Raw genomic sequence first — 23,411 nt, forward strand, 5'->3', positions numbered from 1 at the left:
TTTTTGACTCTCTGTGCTGCTCTCCGATGGTTGATGGTTAAACGTTGGATTCTCTGTGTTCTCGACGAAGGAATCATCAGCTTCTTTTTTTACGTTGTATATCTGGAAGCATCCTAAACTGCACAGAATTGTGGCTCAGTCTTTTCGTGAACGTTGCGGCGTCTAAGACTGTTTTACCATCCAGTCGGTGTGATCCTCCTTTGGAGGAAGTGTTTCATTTTTTGGTCTTCCCTATAAAATCTTCATCTAATGTGGAAGTGAAACATAAAGTGAAATAAAAATTCCAACACCAAAAAAAGTTCCTATACAAAAAAAAAAAAAAAAAAAACGGTTTCGTGAAACTTTTTTTTGTGCCTGTCACGTCCCAACAAAAACGGCAGTACATTCATTTTAAAGTGAAACTTAAGCTTGATTTGCCAATTCATATGCAAAAAAGTCTGTTTTTTTTTTTTTTGGTGAATTTATTCTATCCCTTTTTGAACATGTCCTTTTATAATGCGTGCTTGATGGTGTCAAAAAGTGAAACAGATTGAATTGAAAATCATATGTAAATTTTTTGGGTTCACAATTTATATAACTTATTTAAATAAAAATATAAAATTAAAAAAAGAAATATAAAAAAAAACTTGAATCTCAAGCGGGTTAATGGTAATTTAATTATTGTCCTTTGAATTGATTTAATGATGAATAAAAAATCGATCGTAAAAAATTCTTAACGTGGAATAAATTTGAAATTTTGCAGGAAATTACAATTGTGAATTAAATTATTTAATCTTAAAACTAATTGAGTGTGTTGTAACGAATTAATGATAAATTGAATATTCATAGTGTGAATTACAATTACAAAAAATAAAAAGCTATAACTTTTTCAGCCAACTCTTTCACAATGGATAATTTACTTAAAGGATTTACAGCAGAATTTTGCGATTTAATTTTTGGATAAAGTGGGTAAGTTTATTTGTGTAAAAGAGATTAAATTTTTTGTGAAGCTAAGGAAATAAAGGATTTTTATAAGAAGACGGTAATCTTCAATAATTATTTTTTTTTAAATGTACACTACGCGTGCGCTGTTTGTATATTAATTACTTAATTGTAAATTTCCATCAATATCACACTTTTTTACGGTGTGTAAAAAGTTTTTTTTTTTTTTGTTGGTTACCGTGAAGTATTCGTTAATAGAATTTTATTCTAAATTTAATTGGCGCCCAACGTAAAAAATATAAACTGCCGCTGGATAATATTATTATTAAAATAAGTTTAAACTGTTCAAAATTGTTGTTATAATAATTTCAGATTTTTTTTTTTTAACAAATTTGTATTTTTTTACAAAAAAAATTTTGTCTTTTATTATGTTTGTCTTAAGTTCTTTTACACAAATTCCAGCAGCAATAAAATAATACATATATGCTGTTGAACTAGTCTTTTAAAATTTCAATGAATTGAAGCTATTTTGCTTTTAGCTTTTGATCGATCATTACGAAGTAAGGCGTTACAAGAGTTATACATAGAATCTCGGTTATGGTTATTAAGTTTCTGATTTGATTTACCAGGCTATTGATCGGTTTGCTTAACCTCCAGACCTTGAAGTCAGGTTGAAGAATGGCAGCTATAAAATACAGTATCTGAATAAATTTATTAGAACCTTTTTCAGAAGCACCCGCACAATGTTTCCAGAGACTTTGATACATCTGTTAGATCTATTTTAGTTTGATACCTTGGTTTTTACATTTTGAGCAGTAATAACATTATTTATAAGATTATGAAATAAAATCAATTGGTTCAAATTATTGCTAAGTGATAGAAATTGTTTCTTTAAAAAAAATGATACGTATACGCCATAGTGACTATATCTATGCTATATCAAAATTTGCAGCAAAAGAAATTCTTAGATATGGGAGGAGGGGTTCAATTTACCCCCATTTAAGTGGAATGTGCAGTTTCATAAAAAAATATATTTAAACTAGAAAAATTTTAGCTGTGTTTTTTTGTCATTGCTATACGTATCCGCGAAATGGTAACGGAGTTACGAATAACAGAGTTACGCGCGACAGAGTTACGACCGTCAAAGTTACGCGAAACCGAAGTTACGAAAAACTAGAGTTACGAATTCTAAAGTTATGTTAAGCTATGACATGTGATTTTTGGGTTGGCAACAATTGCGAGGATCGATATGGAATTATGGAAATACAAACAAGAGTTTAACATTTTTCTCATTGGTCAGAACTAAATGAGTTAAGCGAAAATGGGTGTTATTTAATCTTGTAAAACTTTGATTGGATAGGTATAGATATACAAAGTGGGTATTACAAAATACGCTATGAATAATTATATTAATTAATAGGAAAAAAAAATACGTAGGTGCAATATTAGTTGGACAAATAAGAAGTTAATTTCAATTATGTCCCCCAAACTTACATAAGTATACTTATGTTTTATTTTCTATTTCAACGTTTTTGCGATCTTCTCACAAAAACAAAACCATATATATATCTATACCTATCCAATCAAAATTTTACAAGATTAAATAACACCCATTTTCGCTTAACTCATTTAGTTCTGACCAATGAGAAAAATGTGAATCTCTTGTTTGTATTTCCATAGTTCCATATCGATCCTGGTAATTGTTGCCAACCCAAAAATCACATGTCATAGCTTAACATAACTTTAGAATTCGTAACTCTAGTTTTTCGTAACTTCGGTTTCGCGTAACTTTGACGCTCGTAACTCTGTCGCCCGTAACTCTGGTATTCGTAACTTCGTCGGTTTCCCCGTATCCGCAGTTGGCGTTTACATGTATTACAAAAGCAACATGCAGCTCTGCCGATAGGAATATATTTATTATATATTTTAAAACTTTACGTTTTGGTTGGTAATTCCATTTCGGTTCCTTAAGAACCTACATATGTATGTATTGAAAGAAGATGCAACAGCCAACCCAAAAAAATCTAACGTTGATAAAACTAACATATGTAAATGATTTTTTAATTAAAGTTGAAATACCTTCAGAAAATACAAAAAATTGTATCCAATTGCAATGTTAGGGTCGATCTGAAGAAGAACACCCAACGGTAAAGAAAGGTTAATCTTGAAATTTCTGAAAGCCTACATTATGACCGCTGTAAAAAAAATGTAATTTTTTTGGAAAAGCTTTTAACATTTTCTAAAAAAAAATGGTCAACTTATTTTAAAATATGCATTCCTTAAGGGAATTCAATAAAGTGCACGAATAGATCGCACGTACTTCATCTTATGGTACAAGTTTCTTAGAATGTTAAAATTGTTTATAGCTTTCATTAAACAAAAAATTTAAAATATTTTTGTTATTAATTTTAAAAGAAATGTAATTTAGGATTGAAAATTGTAAAGAAAAATTTTAGATTTTTACTTGCGATATAGGTACTATACAGGGTGTCCCAAAAGTAATGGATCAAACGAAATATGCTGATAGAGTAACTTAAGAGCTCTCAGAATTTGGTAACTTGTTCATCCCAAATCCTTACGGTTTTCGATTTAATGCAATTCTTGTGAAATTTCGAAAAATCCCTACTTTGCAACAGTAAATTGCTTCCTGCGCCCATTATTGATTTTTGTTTTTTAAAATTCTAACGGTACTTGTCATATACCGATTTTAGTAAAATTGAAATATCTCGAAAACGGCTCCAACGATTTCGTTTAAAAAATTCAAATAATAGTTTTAAGCTAAGGTCTATCTTTCAATAAAAAAAAGTTTTTTTGAAAATCATTATTAACGATACCTGCCATAGAACCGTTTTTTTTTTCAAATCCGATTACCTATCTCCATAACTGCTTATTTGATTTCAACGAAACTTTTTGTGAAGAAGAATTTATATAATTTAAATATAAGTCAAAAATAAAATTTTGAAAAAAATAATTTTTGGATTTAAAAAAAAAATTTGAAAATTTTTTTTTGAAAAATCAAATTTTCGAAAACGGAACATTGAATTTTTTTGAAATTTTGTTTTTAGATGTTGATTAGTTATTTCTACAGAATGGCATACCAATTTTATTTTAAAACTTTTTTTCTAAAACTGCATCTTAATATATCAATCAAAACTGCATACTTGTTTTTGAGGGCAATTTAATTTCCGATTTTATTTTATTTAAAAAAAAAAAACGAATTTTATTTTTTTTTCCAAATTTATATATAAAAAGTCTTAAAAATTTAAGCAACTTTAACTCTAAGAGCAAGTTCGTGCGACCCAGTTGTGCATTTTATTTTGTTTTGGAAATGAAAAAACTATTTATGAAGGTAAATAGTTTTTTTTATAAACAATTAAATTGAATTGTTATCCTTGAAATTTCATAAAAAAAAATTCAATCGGTTTTTCGAGAGCTTGAGATCGATGGCCACTTTTTCAGCTTTTAGATTCACTGTTTGGCGGCGCGAGTTGATTTCAATATCCTTACTTAATTTCATCTTGAAGCTGGATTTTTCATAACGCATTTAAGGGTCAAAAGAAATGGTATCTGCCTGTTAAAACACTTTTAGTTAAAGGTTATTTTTTTTAAATACAGATCGTATTATAAATCTTTGATATTGTTTATTATTTTGAATACGAAAATTCGTTTTCCTTATTTATTTCGAATTTTATCATGAAAACTTAATTCATTTTTACTATTTCTATAAACCAAATGAAATTTTTAACGTGACATTTTCTTTATCTTAATTTTTGATGGGCAATGGGCTACAAAAGGTTGTTTAAAGTTGAGTGGACTTCCAATATTATTTGTCTTTTATTACTTAAACAAAATACTATTCAATATGTGGAAAGAAAATAATATCAAATCAAAATTACCTTAATATTGAACAGTATATTAACAAAAAATAGTAAAAACAATTATTATTTGTACTACCTTCAGGCGAGTAAAAATTGTATTTGTGTATAAGTTTTCATTTTAAGAAAGACAAATTAATTTTTTTAAAGATAAGATCAAGTAAGCCTAGCTAATTAAAGAACTTTCATCGAAATGGGTCACTGTGGTGTATGTGGAATATTTTTTTTCTTGAAAAACTTGAATTGTAACAAAATTTTTATTATAATGACCATATAATTATAGCATGAAATTGCAAGTCTTTCTCTTATTGATTTTAATACTTATACTTTTTATGTATTAAGAAAATCAATCCTGTTTTGGTCTACTAAAAAATTTATTTATAAAATTTCAATTAAAAAATTTGTTCCAGAAAAAATCGCTTAGAAATATTTTAATTTGAAACAACTTTTTATAATAAAACACAACTTTTTGGGAAATTAATTTCTAATTTAAAGCCGTCATTTCTTAAACTCTTAACCAGTGGCGTATTGAGGGGGGGGCTCAGGGGGCTCAAGCCCCCCCCCCCAAGCCTCCAAGACAATATTATTATTTAGCTGATTTCTTCATAATGTACATGATTAACTGAAACTTGTTCGTAAATCTTAGAGATTTGGAGGCAGCTCAGATATTTGAGCCCCCTCCAAATTCTGAAAAGGCTGTTTGTGTTTGTTTGAGTAAGGGCCTTAGCTGACGTTGAGGGTTGGGATACATTTTTTTCGGATTTTATTCCAATTCGGAATTCTTCAAATATTTTTTTTTTTATTTTGGCGTCGAATTACATCACCGTTAAATTTTGTAAAACTTCTTATGCAAACTCTAAACACCGTATTTGATCGTCGTCAGTATATTTACTTTTTTTCAAAATAATATTTTTCTCAAAGATAATAGAAATTTTTGGTAACTTAAAATCTTAGCGGTCAACATAACTAATGGTTTCTTTAAGGAAATTCCAGTTTGCGCTTCTGAAAATTAGTTTTTCAGACTTTCACGTTCTGCATTTCACTTTTTGCGCATTCACTTTCCGATAGTGAATTTAAATGTTCTGCATTTTTTCACTCATTTTGGATTTTCTGATCGAAATCAGTTTACTTTGTTTCTGTAAGTGAAATTGGTGCCTTTTTCAATAAATCTGCAATCTTTGGACAAAATTTGTTGTTAATTTATTTATATCATAATTCATCACTGCCTCTGTGTTTGCACGTCATTCGCTTTACACTTTACCTAAATAATTTTTTCTTGAGTATTTACAAATTGCAATAATATCGCCCATGTTCTGCCTTTCACTTACATACATATTGGATATGTCTCGAAAAATGTGTCTACTTATTTTTTCTTTTAAATTCTGCTTTTTTTCATTATAATTGTAAATTAAATTGCATCCATGCTCAAAGCAGCAGTTATAATTTCACTTTAGAAACAAAATAAAAATGGATGATACTTCAGTTTTGACAGTTCGAAGCATTTAAGAAGTTGTCGAAATCGATCGAAGATCCATTTCACGTGAAATTGAAAAGTGATTTCAATTCACTTTCGGTCGAATTGCGGAAAATAGTAATGAGTACAGTTCAAAAACAAGACGTGATAGGAATAAATACGTAAACAGTTTTGAATTCAGCACATGACAAAGTTCAAACGATATAAAGTGTTTTTTTTTAAGATTACTCAATACTTTGCTGTTTGTGTAAAATGATTGAGATAAAAGAACTTTGAAAAAAACACTACTTTGACTGTGAAAGGAAGACAGTAGTACGAAGGTGCCGAGAGCAGTAAAATGCAACTTTCAGTACTGCAGCACAGCGCTTTTTCTCTCGATCAAAGACGAATAAAAAAAAGATAAAAATGTTCCTACATTTATGTACCCTGTACAAAATTTTTGAAAAATTTTCCAGCCCCCTCCAAAATTTTGTCTGGATACGCCACTGCTCTTAACCTCTTTTCAATTCGTTTGAATCACCTTAGTTTATTAAAAAAAGGAGAACAAAAACTTAAGATAGGTACCTACTTAAATAATTTTTCTTTTCTTTTGTTTCAAATGACTTTAAATTAAATTAATTTTGAAACACTTTTCATGTTCCTTAAAACAAAAAAGATAAATTTTCTTTCTATTCATTTTTTTTTTCTAGGGAAAGCGAATTTATTCAACATTGTTGTTTTGTTTTTCAATTTAAAATCAAATCAGGACAAAAGCAGAAGTTTTATACTTGTTTAAGTAGAGCAAAAAGTTTTGCATCTAAATAAGTAAAAAAGAAAAAAAAAAAACTCTTAGAAATAATATCCATTTAAAAGTTTTATAAAAAAATCAATATGCTTACTACTTAATAAGGAAGGTTATGGACTGGGTGGTTACAAATGACAAAACATTAAAAATATGGGTCACACAATAAATTTTTGCATCCTGTTTTTAGTTCATTTCATTATTTCAAAGTTTTTTCTTCAATTACGCAAATTTTCGAGAAAATGTAAAAATAAATAAATATGTAAAAAAATAAAATAAAATAAAATAAAATAAAATAAAATAAAATACAATAAAATAAAATAAAATAAAATAAAATAAAATAAAATAAAATAAAATAAAATAAAATAAAATAAAATAAAATAAAATAAAATAAAATAAAATAAAATAAAATAAAATAAAATAAAATAAAATAAAATAAAATAAAATAAAATAAAATAAAATAAAATAAAATAAAATAAAATAAAATAAAATAAAATAAAATAAAATAAAATAAAATAAAATAAAATAAAATAAAATAAAATAAAATAAAATAAAATAAAATAAAATAAAATTAAATAAATTAAAATAAAATAAAATAAAATAAAATAAAATAAAATAAAATAAAATGAAATAAAATAAAATAAAATAAAATAAAATAAAATAAAATAAAATAACATAACATAACATAACATAACATAAAATAAAATAAAATAAAATAAAATAAAATAAAATAAAATAAAATAAAATAAAATAAAATGAAATAAAATAAAATAAAATAAAATAAAATAAAATAAAATAAAATAAAATAAAATAAAATAAAATAAAATAAAATAAAATAAAATAAAATAAAAGAAAAGAAAAGAAAAGAAAAGAAAAGAAAAGAAAAGAAAAGAAAAGAAAAGAAAACAAAAGAAAAGAAAAGAAAAGAAAAGAAAAGAAAATAAAATAAAATAAAATAAAATAAAATAAAATAAAATAAAATAAAATAAAATAAAATAAAATAAAATAAAATAAAATAAAATAAAATAAAATAAAATAAAATAAAATAAAATAAAATAAAATAAAATAAAATAAAATAAAATAAAATAAAATAAAATAAAATAAAATAAAATAAAATAAAATAAAATAAAATGAAGTAAAATAAAATAAAATAAAATAAAATAAAATAAAATAAAATAAAATAAAATAAAATAATATAAAATAAAATAAAATAAAATAAAATAAAAGAAAAGAAAAGAAAAGAAAAGAAAAGAAAATAAAAGAAAATAAAAGAAAATAAAAGAAAATAAAAGAAAATAAAATAAAAAAAAATAAAATAAAATAAAATAAAATAAAATAAAATAAAATAAAATAAAATACAAAAATAAAATAAAATAAAATAAAATAAAATAAAATAAAATAAAATAAAATAAAATAAAATAAAATAAAATAAAATAAAATAAAATAAAATAAAATAAAATAAAATAAAATAAAATAAAATAAAATAAAATAAAATAAAATAAAATAAAATAAAATAAAATAAAATAAAATAAAATAAAATAAAATAAAATAAAATAAAATAAAATAAAATAAAATAAAATAAAATAAAATAAAATAAAATAAAATAAAATAAAATAAAATAAAATAAAATAAAATAAAATAAAATAAAATAAAATAAAATTAAATTAAATAAATTAAAATAAAATAAAATAAAATAAAATAAAATTAAATAAAATTAAATAAAATGAAATAAAATAAAATAAAATAAAATAAAATAAAATAAAATAAAATAAAATAACATAACATAACATAACATAAAATAAAATAAAATAAAATAAAATAAAATGAAATAAAATAAAATAAAATAAAATAAAATAAAATAAAATAAAATAAAATAAAATAAAATAAAATAAAATAAAATAAAATAAAATAAAATAAAATAAAATAAAATAAAAGAAAAGAAAAGAAAAGAAAAGAAAACAAAAGAAAAGAAAAGAAAAGAAAAGAAAAGAAAATAAAATAAAATAAAATAAAATAAAATAAAATGAAGTAAAATAAAATAAAATAAAATAAAATAAAATAAAATAAAATAAAATAAAATAATATAAAATAAAATAAAATAAAATAAAAGAAAAGAAAAGAAAAGAAAAGAAAATAAAAGAAAAGAAAAGAAAAGAAAAGAAAAGAAAAGAAAAGAAAAGAAAAGAAAAGAAAATAAAAGAAAATAAAAGAAAATAAAAGAAAATAAAAGAAAATAAAATAAAAAAAAATAAAATAAAAAAAAATAAAATAAAAGAAAAGAAAAGAAATTAAAAGAAAAAAAAGAAAAGCAAATAAAAGAAAAGAAAAGAAAAGAAAGGAAAAGAAAAGGAAAAGAAAAGGAAACTAAAGAAAAGAAAAAAAAAATAAAAGAAAAGAAAAAAGAAGAAAACACTTGGAAACCAAATGAGAAGAACTAAACTTGGAATATATACAAAAAATTGTACAATGTTTGATGATTAGTACTGACTTTGCATAAGGATTCAAAATATCAATTTAAATTATTAAGCGGAATTTATTTTCAGTGTAATGATTGAATTTTATATTTGAAAAAATCAATATATTTTTACAAAACTAAAATCTTCATTAGTTCCTTGAACCTGCCACAGAAAAAAAAAAAAAAACATAAACAAGATATTTTTCAGTATTTTTCCTTTGACAAAGTACCCCATAAAAAAACCCGTGGGTAGGATATTCAATCTGAATCCCCCAATGTTAATAAAAACAAACTGTAATTTAAGAAACTAATGCCCCAACATTAAAACATCATCAAAGTCTCTAGCAACCATCCTTGCTTTTATTAGATATGGCCAAATATAAATTGTCTCAGGAAATTTTTAAGTTTTCATAAGCTCCATTTTTATGGGATGTTATTAAAAATTTTATGTGTAAAATAGAGTTCGTGGAGACATGTGTGTGGTATTGGTTGTCTGGCAGAAGAGTATTCCAAACCACCATCATGACATACCTCCGGAAAATAGCAATAGAAAACCTGATGGTGTCTTATTTATTGAATCCATAAAATTCTTCTCATTCTTCATAAAATGAAGACAAAAATAAGAAGAAAGAGAAGAAGGGAAAAAGGACCAATACACTTTATAAAACATTTTCCTGATGACTGAATCTAATCTTCTGATTTATTTCCCCAATGGAGGATATAGAATGTGTCTGTGTCTTTGTTAGCAATGTCATTTTGCCAACAAAATTTATAAATTTATATACAAATCTTTAAGTGCAAAAAATGACGTCATTCTCCATTAGAATAACAATGGCGGCAGAAAAATGCAGACATACACCAACAAACAGAATAGATACACCACATATACCAGTATTTTCTACTTTTTTTTCCTTTTTTATATTATTTTTTTTTTCTATATATTTTTTTTATTTTTATAAATTGAAATTGAATTTGCGTCACGCTAAATCATTGTCACCAGAAAATTTACAACTTCCTTTTGTTTTTTTTTTTTTCTACTTATTTTTATATACAAACATGTGTGGGTTGTGCGGGCGGAAGAAGACACAACATATTGAAATGCTTTCGATTTAAAGTAAATTTGTTTTTATATTTTTTTTTTTGTCAATTGTTAATGCATCAGCATCGTCAAGTCCTTGAAGTACACAAACTCATAGATCGAGTCGAGGACTTTCAGTCGATTAAGTTCTTAGGTGTATTTTGTATTCAAAAATAAATGTGTAAATACTAACGTAGATAAATTGTAAAAAAACAAAGTTATTTTTGAATACATTTTGGACAAAGTTCTTGAGGCAATTATTTATAGATGACTCAACATTGAACTTTAGTATTTTATTTGAATATAGACAATTGATTTTGCTTCTGTCTCTACTTAACCAGACTTAATTCGACGAAAAATTTTGATTTGATACAAACGTATAAAACAGTCAGTTGTAAAGTACTTTTTTGTATGATATTTTAATTTTTTTTTTGAGGAAATAAGATCTTCAAAATGTTATAGGTAGGTATAATAGGATTTGTTTTCCCAAAATAGATTTTATTCGATAGTTTTTTGTGAAATTTTGTTTTTGAAAATTTTATTTTAAATTTTTATTAAAGTTATTTTAAAGTGTTTTTATAAATTCAAAGTAAATACAACATTTTGTAACAATTTTATACGACAAAAACCAGAATTTAAAAAAAATTAAATGTTCAAAATAATCATTTTTTTTAAATATTGTAATAGGGAAAAAAGAGCTTTTGTGTAAAAAAACATCTTTAAAATTAAAGCCAGGCATTTCAGATTAAATAAAAAAAAAAATATAAAGAAAAATAAAGCGCACGAGTTGGTCGTAAGTACTTGCTGTCATATTTAGAAAAAGTTGATTTTGAATATAAAGGCTTTTTATTTTTTCATTTTATAAGAAATTTAATAAAAACTTACGCCTACCTACATATAACATACAATTTAAAATTACAAAAAAATCCTTTGAAATGGTTTTTACCTCCAAATCAAGTAAGCAATTTAAAAATTTGCTTGTATAGCAAAAAATTTTAAGAAAAACTACAAAAAAAAAAAAAAAAATAAAAATTGATTGAGCTAAACATATTTTAAAAAATTAGTTTATTTTTTATATAGGGGAAGTGGGGGCAATACCGCCCCTGTAGTGTAAAACCGTCTTAAAAACCAATAAAAAACATCTTTTAACTAAAATAAAGTGTTTATTCATTAATCTCATCATTAAAAAAAAAAAATTAAAAATACTGAACAAAAGATAATACGTTTTGAAAAAACATTTAACAAAAAACCGTCTTGCCCCTACATGCGGGCAAGACAATAATCACAAACGTATGCTATATTTTCATTGGTTCCCAACTTTTATTACAAAAAAAGAAAAAGTTAAAACTTTTAAATATTTCATTTAAAAAAGTACAAATTTCTTTTCACACAAAACATGACGATTTGATAAAAAATCACAAAATTTACTATAACTTTTCGGGATTTCAGCCAAACTTGCTCATACTTACAGACATAATCGATCTTACCAGAATCCATTTATTTTATATTAAAAGTCCTGCCAATTTAATATTTTTTCATACAATATAGTACAAAAACCGTCTTGTCCCCATAGGTGGTATTGCCCCCACTTCCCCTACAAATTTTCAAAGAAAAAAAAAAATTGGTCATTAAAAAGAAAATATTAATCGTTAGGTAAGTAGGTACATAAAATCTGAGAATTAAAACACAATTATTTTTTCAAAAAATTAATTTTTCAAAATTAAGAAACACCAGGTAAACCAGTCCTAAAAATAACACTTTTTTATTCAAAAGACTTAACTAGAAAATGTTACATGACGGAATTATGCTCTAGGTTAGATCTTACAAAAAAAAAAAATATCTTCATAATTCCATAAAAAAACGTCTGTATCAAACGCGGCCGTTTTTAGGTAGTGGAAAACCTTTTTTTTTTTTTTGAATTTTTCCATCATCGTTACACGAAACCAATAGACCCTATAGAGCAAATAAAAAGAAACTTCTTAAGAGAATTTGAGCTACAGAAAAAGAATTCCATTGGAATTTGCATTAAAAAATAATAATATTAATACAAAAAAATCATAGTTATAGTTGTTTTAAATTTTAAGTAAAAAAAATTAATTCCATAATTTGCTTATAAAAACTGGGTTTTAAGTTTTTTTTTTCTTCATAGTTTATATCACCAAAACTGAACGAAATTTAAATGGGACACTGCAGGAACCAGCTTTCCAATACGAAAAGAATTATCAAAATTGGTTCACTCAGTCAAAGGTTATGAGGTAAAAAATATAAAAAAAAAAAAATACAGACGAATTGAATACCTCCTTCTTTTTAGAAGTCGGTAATAAGTCGCTATTTTTATTATTTTATTTACTGTTATTTTGGGTTTAGTAAAAATTTAAGAATTATCAAAAATTGAAGTGAATACACTCATCCGAGTTGGCTGTTGGTCCTTATGTAATGAGACAGAATTTCGGGTCCCACATATTTTGCAATGTCATGCTCATATTATTCTTATAACTTTTTTGCGATTTCATATCTTTCGACATAAAATACCTGTAGGTATTTTAAATTTGAGTCAAAAAATTAAATGGCAATATTTACATATATTTTAGAGCTAAAATCAAATTATGCATTTATCTTTATAATTTTACTATCAAATATAATGTCATTAAATTTTTTTTATATATATATTTTTTTTTCCTTTTTTTAAATATTTTTTTATAAAACAAAAAAATAAAATCAGATTGGATTTATTAAAGTGTATTAATATAAAAACAATGCATCATTTAAATTGACATAAACTAAAAAAGAAAACAGTCGTTTCGATGTAATCTCAATTATTTACGGAAACGCTTCTTCATTTCCAAGAACACTAATGTACTTATATGTATGTATGCATGCACTTATTTTCAAGGACATAATATTCCATTTTTAATAAGTTATTTTTAACATTAAATGAATGTGTCAATAATACCAAATGCTACTTACATATAAGAAGCATATGTATACATGAATAAAACTTGAATTAAAAACCAATAAAAATATGATTCAACAGTCATTATATCAATACAAATTTTCTCGTTAATTTAACAAGTGAGTTCTTTGAATAATAAGAACTTATTGTTATTTCAACTTAATGAATGCAAATTAACTTTTTATATGAAATCACAACAACAAGTACAGTCAAATAGCAATTTTACAAAAAATTTTAAAAAAGTGCATACATTTTTCATACTATGCTTGAGTACTATTAATACATTGGTTGATTGTATTTGAATTTTTTGTAAAATAAAAAATAATCGGCTACATTCTGGCTGTTTTCCTTAGATTAAAGACATTTCAGGAAAAGAAAAAATAGTGTATACAACAAAATATAGAGAAAACAATGAATACTCAAGAAGATAGAGACAAAACAATAGCAAGTTATTCTTTGGCATTTAGAGCGGTGTAATTTTCTGTTATAATTCAAATTTAAATTCAAATTAATTTTCATTTAGTTTTTCTAAAGTGCTATGTTTTTATTTTTTATTTTAACTTTTATTTATTAAATGTCAATAATTTATATTTTTATTTTAGAAAATTCAAAAGTTTTTAATTATGTAAAAAGTTTTCAATATAATATTTAACAGATTTAATAAAATACCCCTGAAGAAGTCGAGAAATTACTACGAAACGTAGGGAGAAAGTACCTATGAAATAAAGATTTTTATTTGCATATAAAAGGAAGTGACCAAAAAAGCCCGATTCAACATAAACAAAAAATAATGTAAATAAACATGATGCCTCAATTTGGTTAATTGTTATTAGATGAGATGTTAAAAAAATACCTCAAAATCATCAAAAGAGTAATAAATTTTTATAACTTCTTCGAAAAGCAGCAAAAATTTTGTAATAGAAAATTTTTTTTGCATATACCCTTGTTCATTCAATTTACCACAAAGTGAACAATTTGTTTGCCTAACTGAAAAGGTATAATAGTTCAAAAACTGCTATGACTGGATCGCACAGACTTGTAAAACTTTTTATGTGTTCCAAAAAGATGTATGCAGCTTTATTTCTTTATTATAATGAATTTAAAAAAAAAACTGGGAGCCATTTTTTAAAATACTTTTTTTTTAAATACATTTTGAAAAAAAAAAAATATTTAAATAAAATTGGTACGCCATTTTGTGGCAAATATTGGTCAACATAAAAAATAAGAAAAAAATACAATTTTCAAGTTTTCGAAAATTTGCTTTTTCAGTTAAAATTTTTTTTTTCATGGAATATGTTCGGGTGTATGTCCTTATCATAAAAGTCAATTTGATAGAAGGATGAAAGAAGGTCGGGAGCAGACGCCATATCTTGGAAAAGAGGTCAATATCGTTTTTATTTAAGAGATCCATTTTCATAAAAGTTTAGTCTAGTGGGTCCCATAAAAGTTTACTTTAGTGGTTTACTTGGCCGTTATCATTTTCTGTGTTAAGATAATTTCAATTATACGAAAACTTGTCAAATATGGCCATATTACCAGCTCTTTGGTTAGACTATATTTAACACACTGTGGTTTCATCACTCAATTTACACACTTTATTAAGTTTTTGACGTGATAACGTCTTATAAATCGATGAACCATGGCAGCCACCACAAAAAAGTGACGCAATTTTCTAAGGTTACACTCTCGCACTTTCGCAGTACGGCAAAAAAATTCAATTCAAAATTAAAAATAAACTATTAGAGATACAAAAATCTTCTATAGCTTATTTCAAAGATAATAACCTAAAGCTTAATCCAAATGAAGGATTTTTAAATATTCCGTCATTTAATAGGGTAAATATTGGTAAGACGGAAAGATGAAATTTGGGCTAAAATCTAAACGCGAAGTCGTAGAGAATTGATTTTTTTTTGCTATAGATAGATGAGATTAATTTAAGAATAACTGCATTTAAGAAAAAATTCTAAAAAATTTTGAAACTAAGCTATAACGTTTTGTGCACGTGTTGGGGCTAAGACAAAATGATGATTTTGGGTAAAGGAATTTTTTTTTGACAATTCTAAAGATGCCAGATGAAAGATGAGGAACAAAAAAAAATTAGGCGTCTTATACGGATTTTTTCCAATACTCTGCGTTTCGAAATATGAATTTTTGAAAAACACCTGGTTTTTTAGGGGTATTTTTGGGTAATTTTTGATTTTTAGCTTTTTTTGGAGCGTTCAAAATTGGAATCGTTTAGTGAGTTTTGACTGAATAACGGAAGAAACAAGTTTTTAAAACATCTTTATATTTTTTTCTTTAATAGATACAGGAATAAAGTATATGAAGTAATGATAGACCATGACTACGACTATATGTGTGCGAAGTTTCAATCATTTTCGTAAACACAATTTTGACATAACGGTAAAATAAAATTTTAGAATTCAACAGGTTATAACTTTTGACCGAGAGCAGATAGAAATTTTACTAAACTTTTATGAGCATCCTGATACAATAACCTTTCATTTGGTATATCACACATAAAGGTAGACCAACTATAAGCTACACAATGTTAAATCAAGAAACTTGCGAAAAACCTCAAAACACCAGTGGAGATCTGTTGCCCCGCGAACAGTCAGTCTGGAAATTCGACATGGTTGACTTTAAAAAATTCTAACTTCTCTTGTAGGCATCTTTGAAATGAGATTGATACGTCATATGAAAGGTGAAATAATAAGCTTTCACATGGTGTATATTTTTTATAGGTTGTAAAACAAAAAAATTGATTCCATAGCGTGAGAACATAAAAATAAATGTTTTTTGCTTTTTTTAATGAAATTGATCGAGTTCAAAAAATTCTAGCTCTTTTTGTAGATGTCTTATAGACCTGATCGATATATAAATTTTGAGCTAAGACAATAAGCTTTCAGATGGTATAAAATTTTGTTTAGGTTGTTAGGGAAAAAAATAGAATTAATGACGTGAGAAGATAAAAATTTATATTTTTTTGCTTTTTTTTTGATGAAAATGATTGTTTTCAATAAATTATTTTTATACTTTTTGCGCATTGTAAAAATTTAAAAATGGTTTTATTCTTAAGAATAAATACTTGGCTTTTTAATTTGCTTTTAAAATAAAAAATTAATATAATGAGAAAATAAAAAAAGGTACTTTTTTAGCTTTTTCTTGTAAATTATGATTGTTTGAAATAAGTAAACGCTTCAATTGACTCATTTAAAACAAAAGCACACAACCTGTTTTCTGACGACTTTATCACGTAAAATCATCGTCCGTAAACCGGCTTTACAGACAACCTCGTTGTTTTTGAAAAAATAAAACAACAATATTTAAATTTAGAAAATAGTAACCAATTTCACAAAAACTTAACTATTAAAAGACTTAAGAAAACTTTCTAAAAACTTGCAACGAAAGTTGCAATGAATTTGCTTTATTTTGCTGTGGGTTTGTGTTTGGGATAAAAAGTGGTAGGCCATATTACCCACGTGGGCCACATTTAACCCTCTGAAGGCACACCTCTTTTTTACGAATTTGGTTTATACTTTTTCATGTCGCTAAAACTTTTTTCGGTCTCACTATTTTTTAGAAAATCATATATGAAATTGATGTAGAATTTTCCGAGGAATTCGAATATTGCATTCACAATTCCAAAAAAATGTACTTTCACCCTAAAAAAGACACTTTTTTGTGACCACTTTTAATTTTTTTCCTGCCAAATTCGCACCCGTGTGCCGACAGAGTGTTAGTGCGCTTAAGTACTCTATATTCAATACAACTTTGCCAAACTCATTGTTTTGTAACCTCAAATAAAATTTGAAGCTTTTTTTGCTATTGTAACCCTTGCTTCCCAAGAAATAATTCCGCGTTTCTATTACTAGAATTCTAATTGCAAATGGAATTAAAATAACAGATATTTCAATTTATTAAGCATATCCTTATTCTAATATTAATCCTTTGAAATTTAATTTCACAAGAAACACAATATGAAATTCCTTTCCTTAATCTTTTTTATGATTATCTATACCTAAGTGCATATTATTTGTCTTCACCAGAATAATTCATCATGGTATATGTATATTCTTCTGAAGATGAAATTCTTGGAAACCCACAGATAGATACTAAAAATATCTCATGTTTATTTTCCCAACAACAACAAGATACATTACCTTACCTCAACAATTTAAAAATCTACTTATTCCTGCGACTTCTTTTCTCTTTATTTATTTATTTCCAAAAAAAAAAATTCATTGCCAAAAAGGGATTAAAAGGAATAAAACCTAAACATACGAGTACAAACGATTAAAATTAAGTAGACATTTTACCATCATGAGTTTTAAAATTGTTCGCCTTGAAAGTCAATTTTCCAATGAATTTCTCAACATACATTTCTAAAGTCAGTTTCTTATACATATAAACATAATGCTGAGACAATAATAAAAAAAAAATAAAAATAATAATAATTTAACGAGCTTCCATTTCATTTCCATTTTTCATTTTTATTTATTCGTCTTTTATTCTTTGCCTGTAAGGCAATTTCACATCCTTTGCCGCATCTATTTCGGCATAATTTCATCTAAAAATTATACAAAAAAAAAAAAAACGAAAAAATGAAAAATTGGTATATCCCTTAAATTAATTTGTGTATGGAACAAACGCGAACAATGTGAAAGTGTAATAATTTCCATTGCCCATATTTTCTGCCTTAATGGACCGACTCCCTTTTTTAATGTTTCGCTGAAAATTTACTTCTCATGGATTTTTTTTTTTACAGAAAATTAAATAAAATGATTGCTTTAAGGTTTTACAAGAACAAAATGAAGCTACTTTTTGAAGGCATTTAACGTAAAGAGATGTAAAAATATCATCAAAATGTCCCTTTCCACTTGTTTATCCTTCAAATGTTTATGATGAAAAAGACAATTTAACACACAATTGTTATTATAAATGTCACAAGTCTCAATTCCAGCTGTCAAACTATATTCAAGTGGGTGTATAATAGTTCATTGGAAAAAAGGATTAAAACTCCCACACATACATGTTAAAATGCCACAAAACAAACACTTTCTATGAAGGACATTTCACCAAACGAACTTCTAATAATTTTGATATCAAACTCAAAAGTCATTGTGTTGACAGCTGCTGGCTCTTTTTCTAGTATATCTCTCAAAAAAATATTATCATTCAACTTGTACTTGAAGCAGAAGAAGAAGAATAATAAAATACTACTCGTAAAGTTTTGTGTCATTTATTATCTCTTCAACAATGTTGCGTCACAAAATGAAATAAAAATAACAAAAAAAAAAAAAAAACTGAAAATTGTTCAGAAAACTAAAAGGAAAATAATGAAAATGTGAATAAAATGAATGTTAAACTATGGATACTTTTAGTTCCCACATCTTTTCTATTATTATTCTATCCCGTCCAGTCTTTTTCCCTCTGTGTATTTTTTTTTCTTTTTTCTCGAAATGAAGAACTATACTTTTGTTAGCAATCTTAAAAACCCGAGAATCCCACACAATAACATTTTATAAGCCATACATTCAGTCAGAGTATACAGCCAAAAGCACACTCTTAAAAACGAATATCCTAAGAGGCTAGCTATTTGCAATTTTCACTCTAAAAATAAATCTTTCTTTATTTTATGGTTTTGACATAAATAAAATAGAGAGAGAGAGAAAAAGTTGTCTATACGAAAAATATATCAATAAATTTTATGAGAATTTGATCAAAAACGATAAGGAACTTTTTTCAAGTCAGGGACGATATCTATTACATTGAATTAACTGTGAATTTATTGGAAATTGATATAGAATTTTATGTGTTTTTATGGTAAATATTGAGAAGGGAGTTGTAATATTTTTGTATATGAGATATGAAATTTGGTGTAAACAACATTTGAAATTATGTAGGTAGGGTCAATGTGGGTAAATGTAAACAATTTCATGTCTTTTTTTTCTTTTGACTTTAGATTTTAATATGTTTCCACGGAACAACTTGACAGGTATCTTCAAATGTAAATATGAAATGATGGCAATTCTTCTTTTTAAATATAAACAAATATTTCCCAAATTGTTTAAATTACTGTCAAAGATGGCATGTTTACAAATACCCCACCATGTTTGTGTTTTTTTACAAATTCGGGGTAAATGTAAACGGTGGTTTAAATTTTAGAATTTCCTCTTTATCATATGGTTACCGACTTGAAAAACGTTCAAGAAATTATTACAAAAACTTTTTCAAATTCCAATAAAAATTTTTGTTTTCTTCCTTTGATTCTTTATTTAGGCACCCAAAATACATCCTAAGCAGCTCTGAACGTCATATTTTTTTTTTACGCCAAAGACCGATTTTGCAACATCATCCACTGAAAATGATGCTGTGGGCTACTTTAAAATGTGACTCCGCGGCACTTTAGCAATAGTAATTGACTAACAAATACCTTTTTTTTTATTAAAACCAATAATTTCAGCAAAAATATATGTTTATATTTACCCCCAGAATACGTTGTTTACATTTACCCATTATGAAAAATATTTCGGGGTAAATGTTAACACATGCAAATCGACATAAATGTCCTTTATTTTAAAATATGCTTGTTTCACATAGAACCTACATCAAAATTAAAAACTAAAAAGTATTTGCAAATTATACTGACTTAGTTAAATATGCTAAAATATTTAATTTTTCTGAAAGACTAACGACTTGTTTGACACTTTAAAAAATTATCTTTCACGAAAAATACCCTCGTCGAATGAATTCTCTCTTGACAGCAATGAGCTTGACGTATAAGTTAAAAGATACATGCGTCCGCGATTTGTACTAATGTATGCGCCAAAGAGATTTAACTGAACCTTGTTATGAGCCATGTTCTCATTTACCCCTGTTTACATTTACCCACATTGACCCTATACAATTTCGTCCTTCACAGGAAGGAAGTTATTTTGTTTTATTAACAAATTTTTTGAATTTTTGTTAAACACACCTGAGCTTTATAACTTAATAGTTGTTTTATTGGAAATCATAGTAGGTTACTACTGGTGCAGTATGCAGTAAAACGTGAAGGGTTAAAATGATTGTTTACCAAAATTTTAGTGACTTGCATCAATTACCATAATTTTACTTAGAAATTTCTTTATGGTTTGTGGAGAACAGAAAAAAAATATATATTAAAATTTTTCTCACACCACCTTAACTGAGAACAGGCACCAACATTTTTGGATTTAACAGAAAAAAAAAATGGTCAACAGGGTATCACGTACTAGGTCTTATATTAAAATGCAATTAAAATATTAAAGCTTTTTAAAAAAAATCAAACAAACAAAATTTAATTTAAGTTTATTAGATTTTTACTTGCGATATAGGTACTATTATATCAAGTTATGCATTCGTACACAAAAAAAAAAAAATTGAGATAGCATTTTTCCATGACATTACGATGGTAGAGAATGCCAAAAAAGTGGGTCCCGGAAGTCCGTCTGTCAGTCTGTCTGTCTGTAAACGAAGCTACAGCCTAAACGGATGGACCGATTGATGTCAAACTTGGTATGTAGCATTATTTGGTGACTCTACAGAGGGGTTTTTGGAATTAATTTTTTTGGACCAAAAATAACGGTACTTGTCATATACCGATTTTAGTAAAATTGAAATTTATCAAAAACGGCTCCAACGATTTTGTTTAAAAAATTCAAATATAAGTTTAAAGACAAGGTCTATCTTCTAATAAAATTTTTTTTTTTTGAAAATCATTATTAACGGTACCTGCCATACAACCGTTTTTTTCAAATCCGATTATCTCCGAAAGTGCTTATTCGATTTCAACGAAACTTTTTGTAAAGAAGCATTTATATGATTCAAGTATAAGCCAAAAATATCAAAAAAAATAATTTTTGGATTTTTAAAAAAAATTTTGAAAATTTTTTTTTGAAAAATCAAGTTTTCAAAAACCGGACATTGAATTTTTTTGAAATTTTGGTTTTAGATGTTGATTAGTGATTTCTACAAAATGGCATACCAATTATATTTTAAAACTTTTTTTCAAAAAAATTATTTATAAAAAATTAGTTTTTTAAAAAACGGCTCCAACGATTTTGAAAATATTTTGTCTAAAAATGCATCTTAATATATCAATCAAAACTGCATACTTGTTTTGAAGGGCAATCTGATTTCAGATTTTATTTTATTTTTTTTTTTAAAACGAATTTTATTTTTTTTTTAATTTCTATATAAAAAGTCTTAAAAATTTAAGCAACTTTAACTCTAAGAGCATGTTCGTGCGACCCAGTCGTGCATTTTATTTTTAATTGCAAAACTTCTCTTTAAGTGGCTTTTGCCTCCAAACGAAGTATGCTGTAAAATTTCTTGTACAAGTAATTTTAAGAATTTTGTTTTGAAAAATGTTAAGAACCGTTTTTTAAACAAATATTTTAATACCTTTATACGGATTTTCAAAAATCTCTCAAGAAAAAATTGGTATAAAAATAAAAAGAAAATAAGAAACGAAAAATAAAAACAAAGATCCATTTTACAAAAAAAAATGTATTTTTGTTTTTAATATAAAAATTATTTATTTTGAAAATTTTCGGAATTTTGACACTAAGGGCAATAAAAAGTTTCTTGTTCAAAAATTACGAGAAAGTCAGACATCAAGAAAACGGTTCTATGGCAGGAGTTTTGACCCTCTTTAGATAAACAATAGCATCAGAGATGACATTAATAGTTCTTAAGCGAATGTTCATGCGTTGGCAGTGCTGACATTTCGAAATTAAAAAAAAACATGATAAAAAACATGATTTCAGTTCAAAAAACATGATTTATAAAAAAAGCAAAACTTGAAAGAAAATGAACAACCACATCGTGACTAGGGAGGAATAAAACAAATTATTTCGAGTTCATTTTAGAAAATAGTATCACAACAAAAACATTACTGTTAAAAAAAGAGCCAAGTTCTCCTATGTTAAAATTATGCTGGCACAAAAAGTACTGAGATGTAAAAGTGTACCAAGTTCTAAAGTTTGGGTTCAAATTCGTATCAATAAAATTTTGACTGTTCTCTTGACAATTTTTCTTTTAATTACCGATTTTTAAAGTCATTTCAAAAATTGCCAAGTAAACAATCAAAATTTTATTGATACGAATTTGAACCCAAACTTTAGAACTTGGTACACTTTTATATCTCAGTACTTTTTGTGCCAGCATAATTTTAACATAGGAGAACTTGGCTCTTTTTTTAACAGTAATGTTTTTGTTGTGATTTCACTACTTTTTGCAAGGTATGGCTGTAGAATTAAAAATCTCTATATTTGATAAAAATTCAGTAAAAATGGGCGGTTGCCTGGCTAAAATTCTCACATTTAAAATTTTTTTCTTTGTATAAAGTACCGCAACTACCATTCTACCAAATTTCAAGATTCTCCGATAATCAGAAGTGCTCTAAAATATTTTATGAAAATTCAGCGGAAATGGGCGGTTGACACGCCCCCTAGCTAAAATTCTCAATTTTTTAATTTGTTTCTTTGTATAAACTACCAGCTTAAACATTCTACCGAATTTCAAGATTCTACGACAATCAGAAGTGATCTATGATATTTGATGAAAATTCAGCGGAAATGGGCGGTTGCCACGCCCCCTGGCTGAAATTCTCAAATTTGAAATTTTTTCCTTTGTATAAACTACCAGCTCTACCATTCTACCAAATTTCAAGATTCTACGACAATCAGAAGTGCTCTATAATATTTGATGAAAATTTGTGGAAATGGGCGGATGCCACGCCCCCTGAATTGAAAATCTCAAGTCCTATCACCGTGTAAAATTTCAAGTTTCTACGATAACGGGAAGTTCTCCATAATTTTGATGATCTGTCAGTGAGTCAGTGAGTCAG

General features: G+C 25.7%; 1 protein-coding gene across 1 annotated transcript in view; it reads left to right on the forward strand.

Annotated features, from left to right (window-relative positions):
* The first annotated feature begins 677 nt into the window (after window positions 1-677).
* The window catches only part of LOC129915403 (cyclic nucleotide-gated cation channel subunit A), a 150,083-nt gene continuing 127,349 nt past the window's right edge, over window positions 678-23,411 (forward strand). The window contains exon 1 of the mRNA XM_055994921.1: window positions 678-948. The gene's annotated coding sequence lies outside the window, so the exon portion shown is untranslated. The remainder of the gene's footprint in view (window positions 949-23,411) is intronic.

This window comes from Episyrphus balteatus, chromosome 1, assembly GCF_945859705.1.
Source record: "Episyrphus balteatus chromosome 1, idEpiBalt1.1, whole genome shotgun sequence".
Classification (NCBI taxonomy): domain Eukaryota; kingdom Metazoa; phylum Arthropoda; class Insecta; order Diptera; family Syrphidae; genus Episyrphus; species Episyrphus balteatus.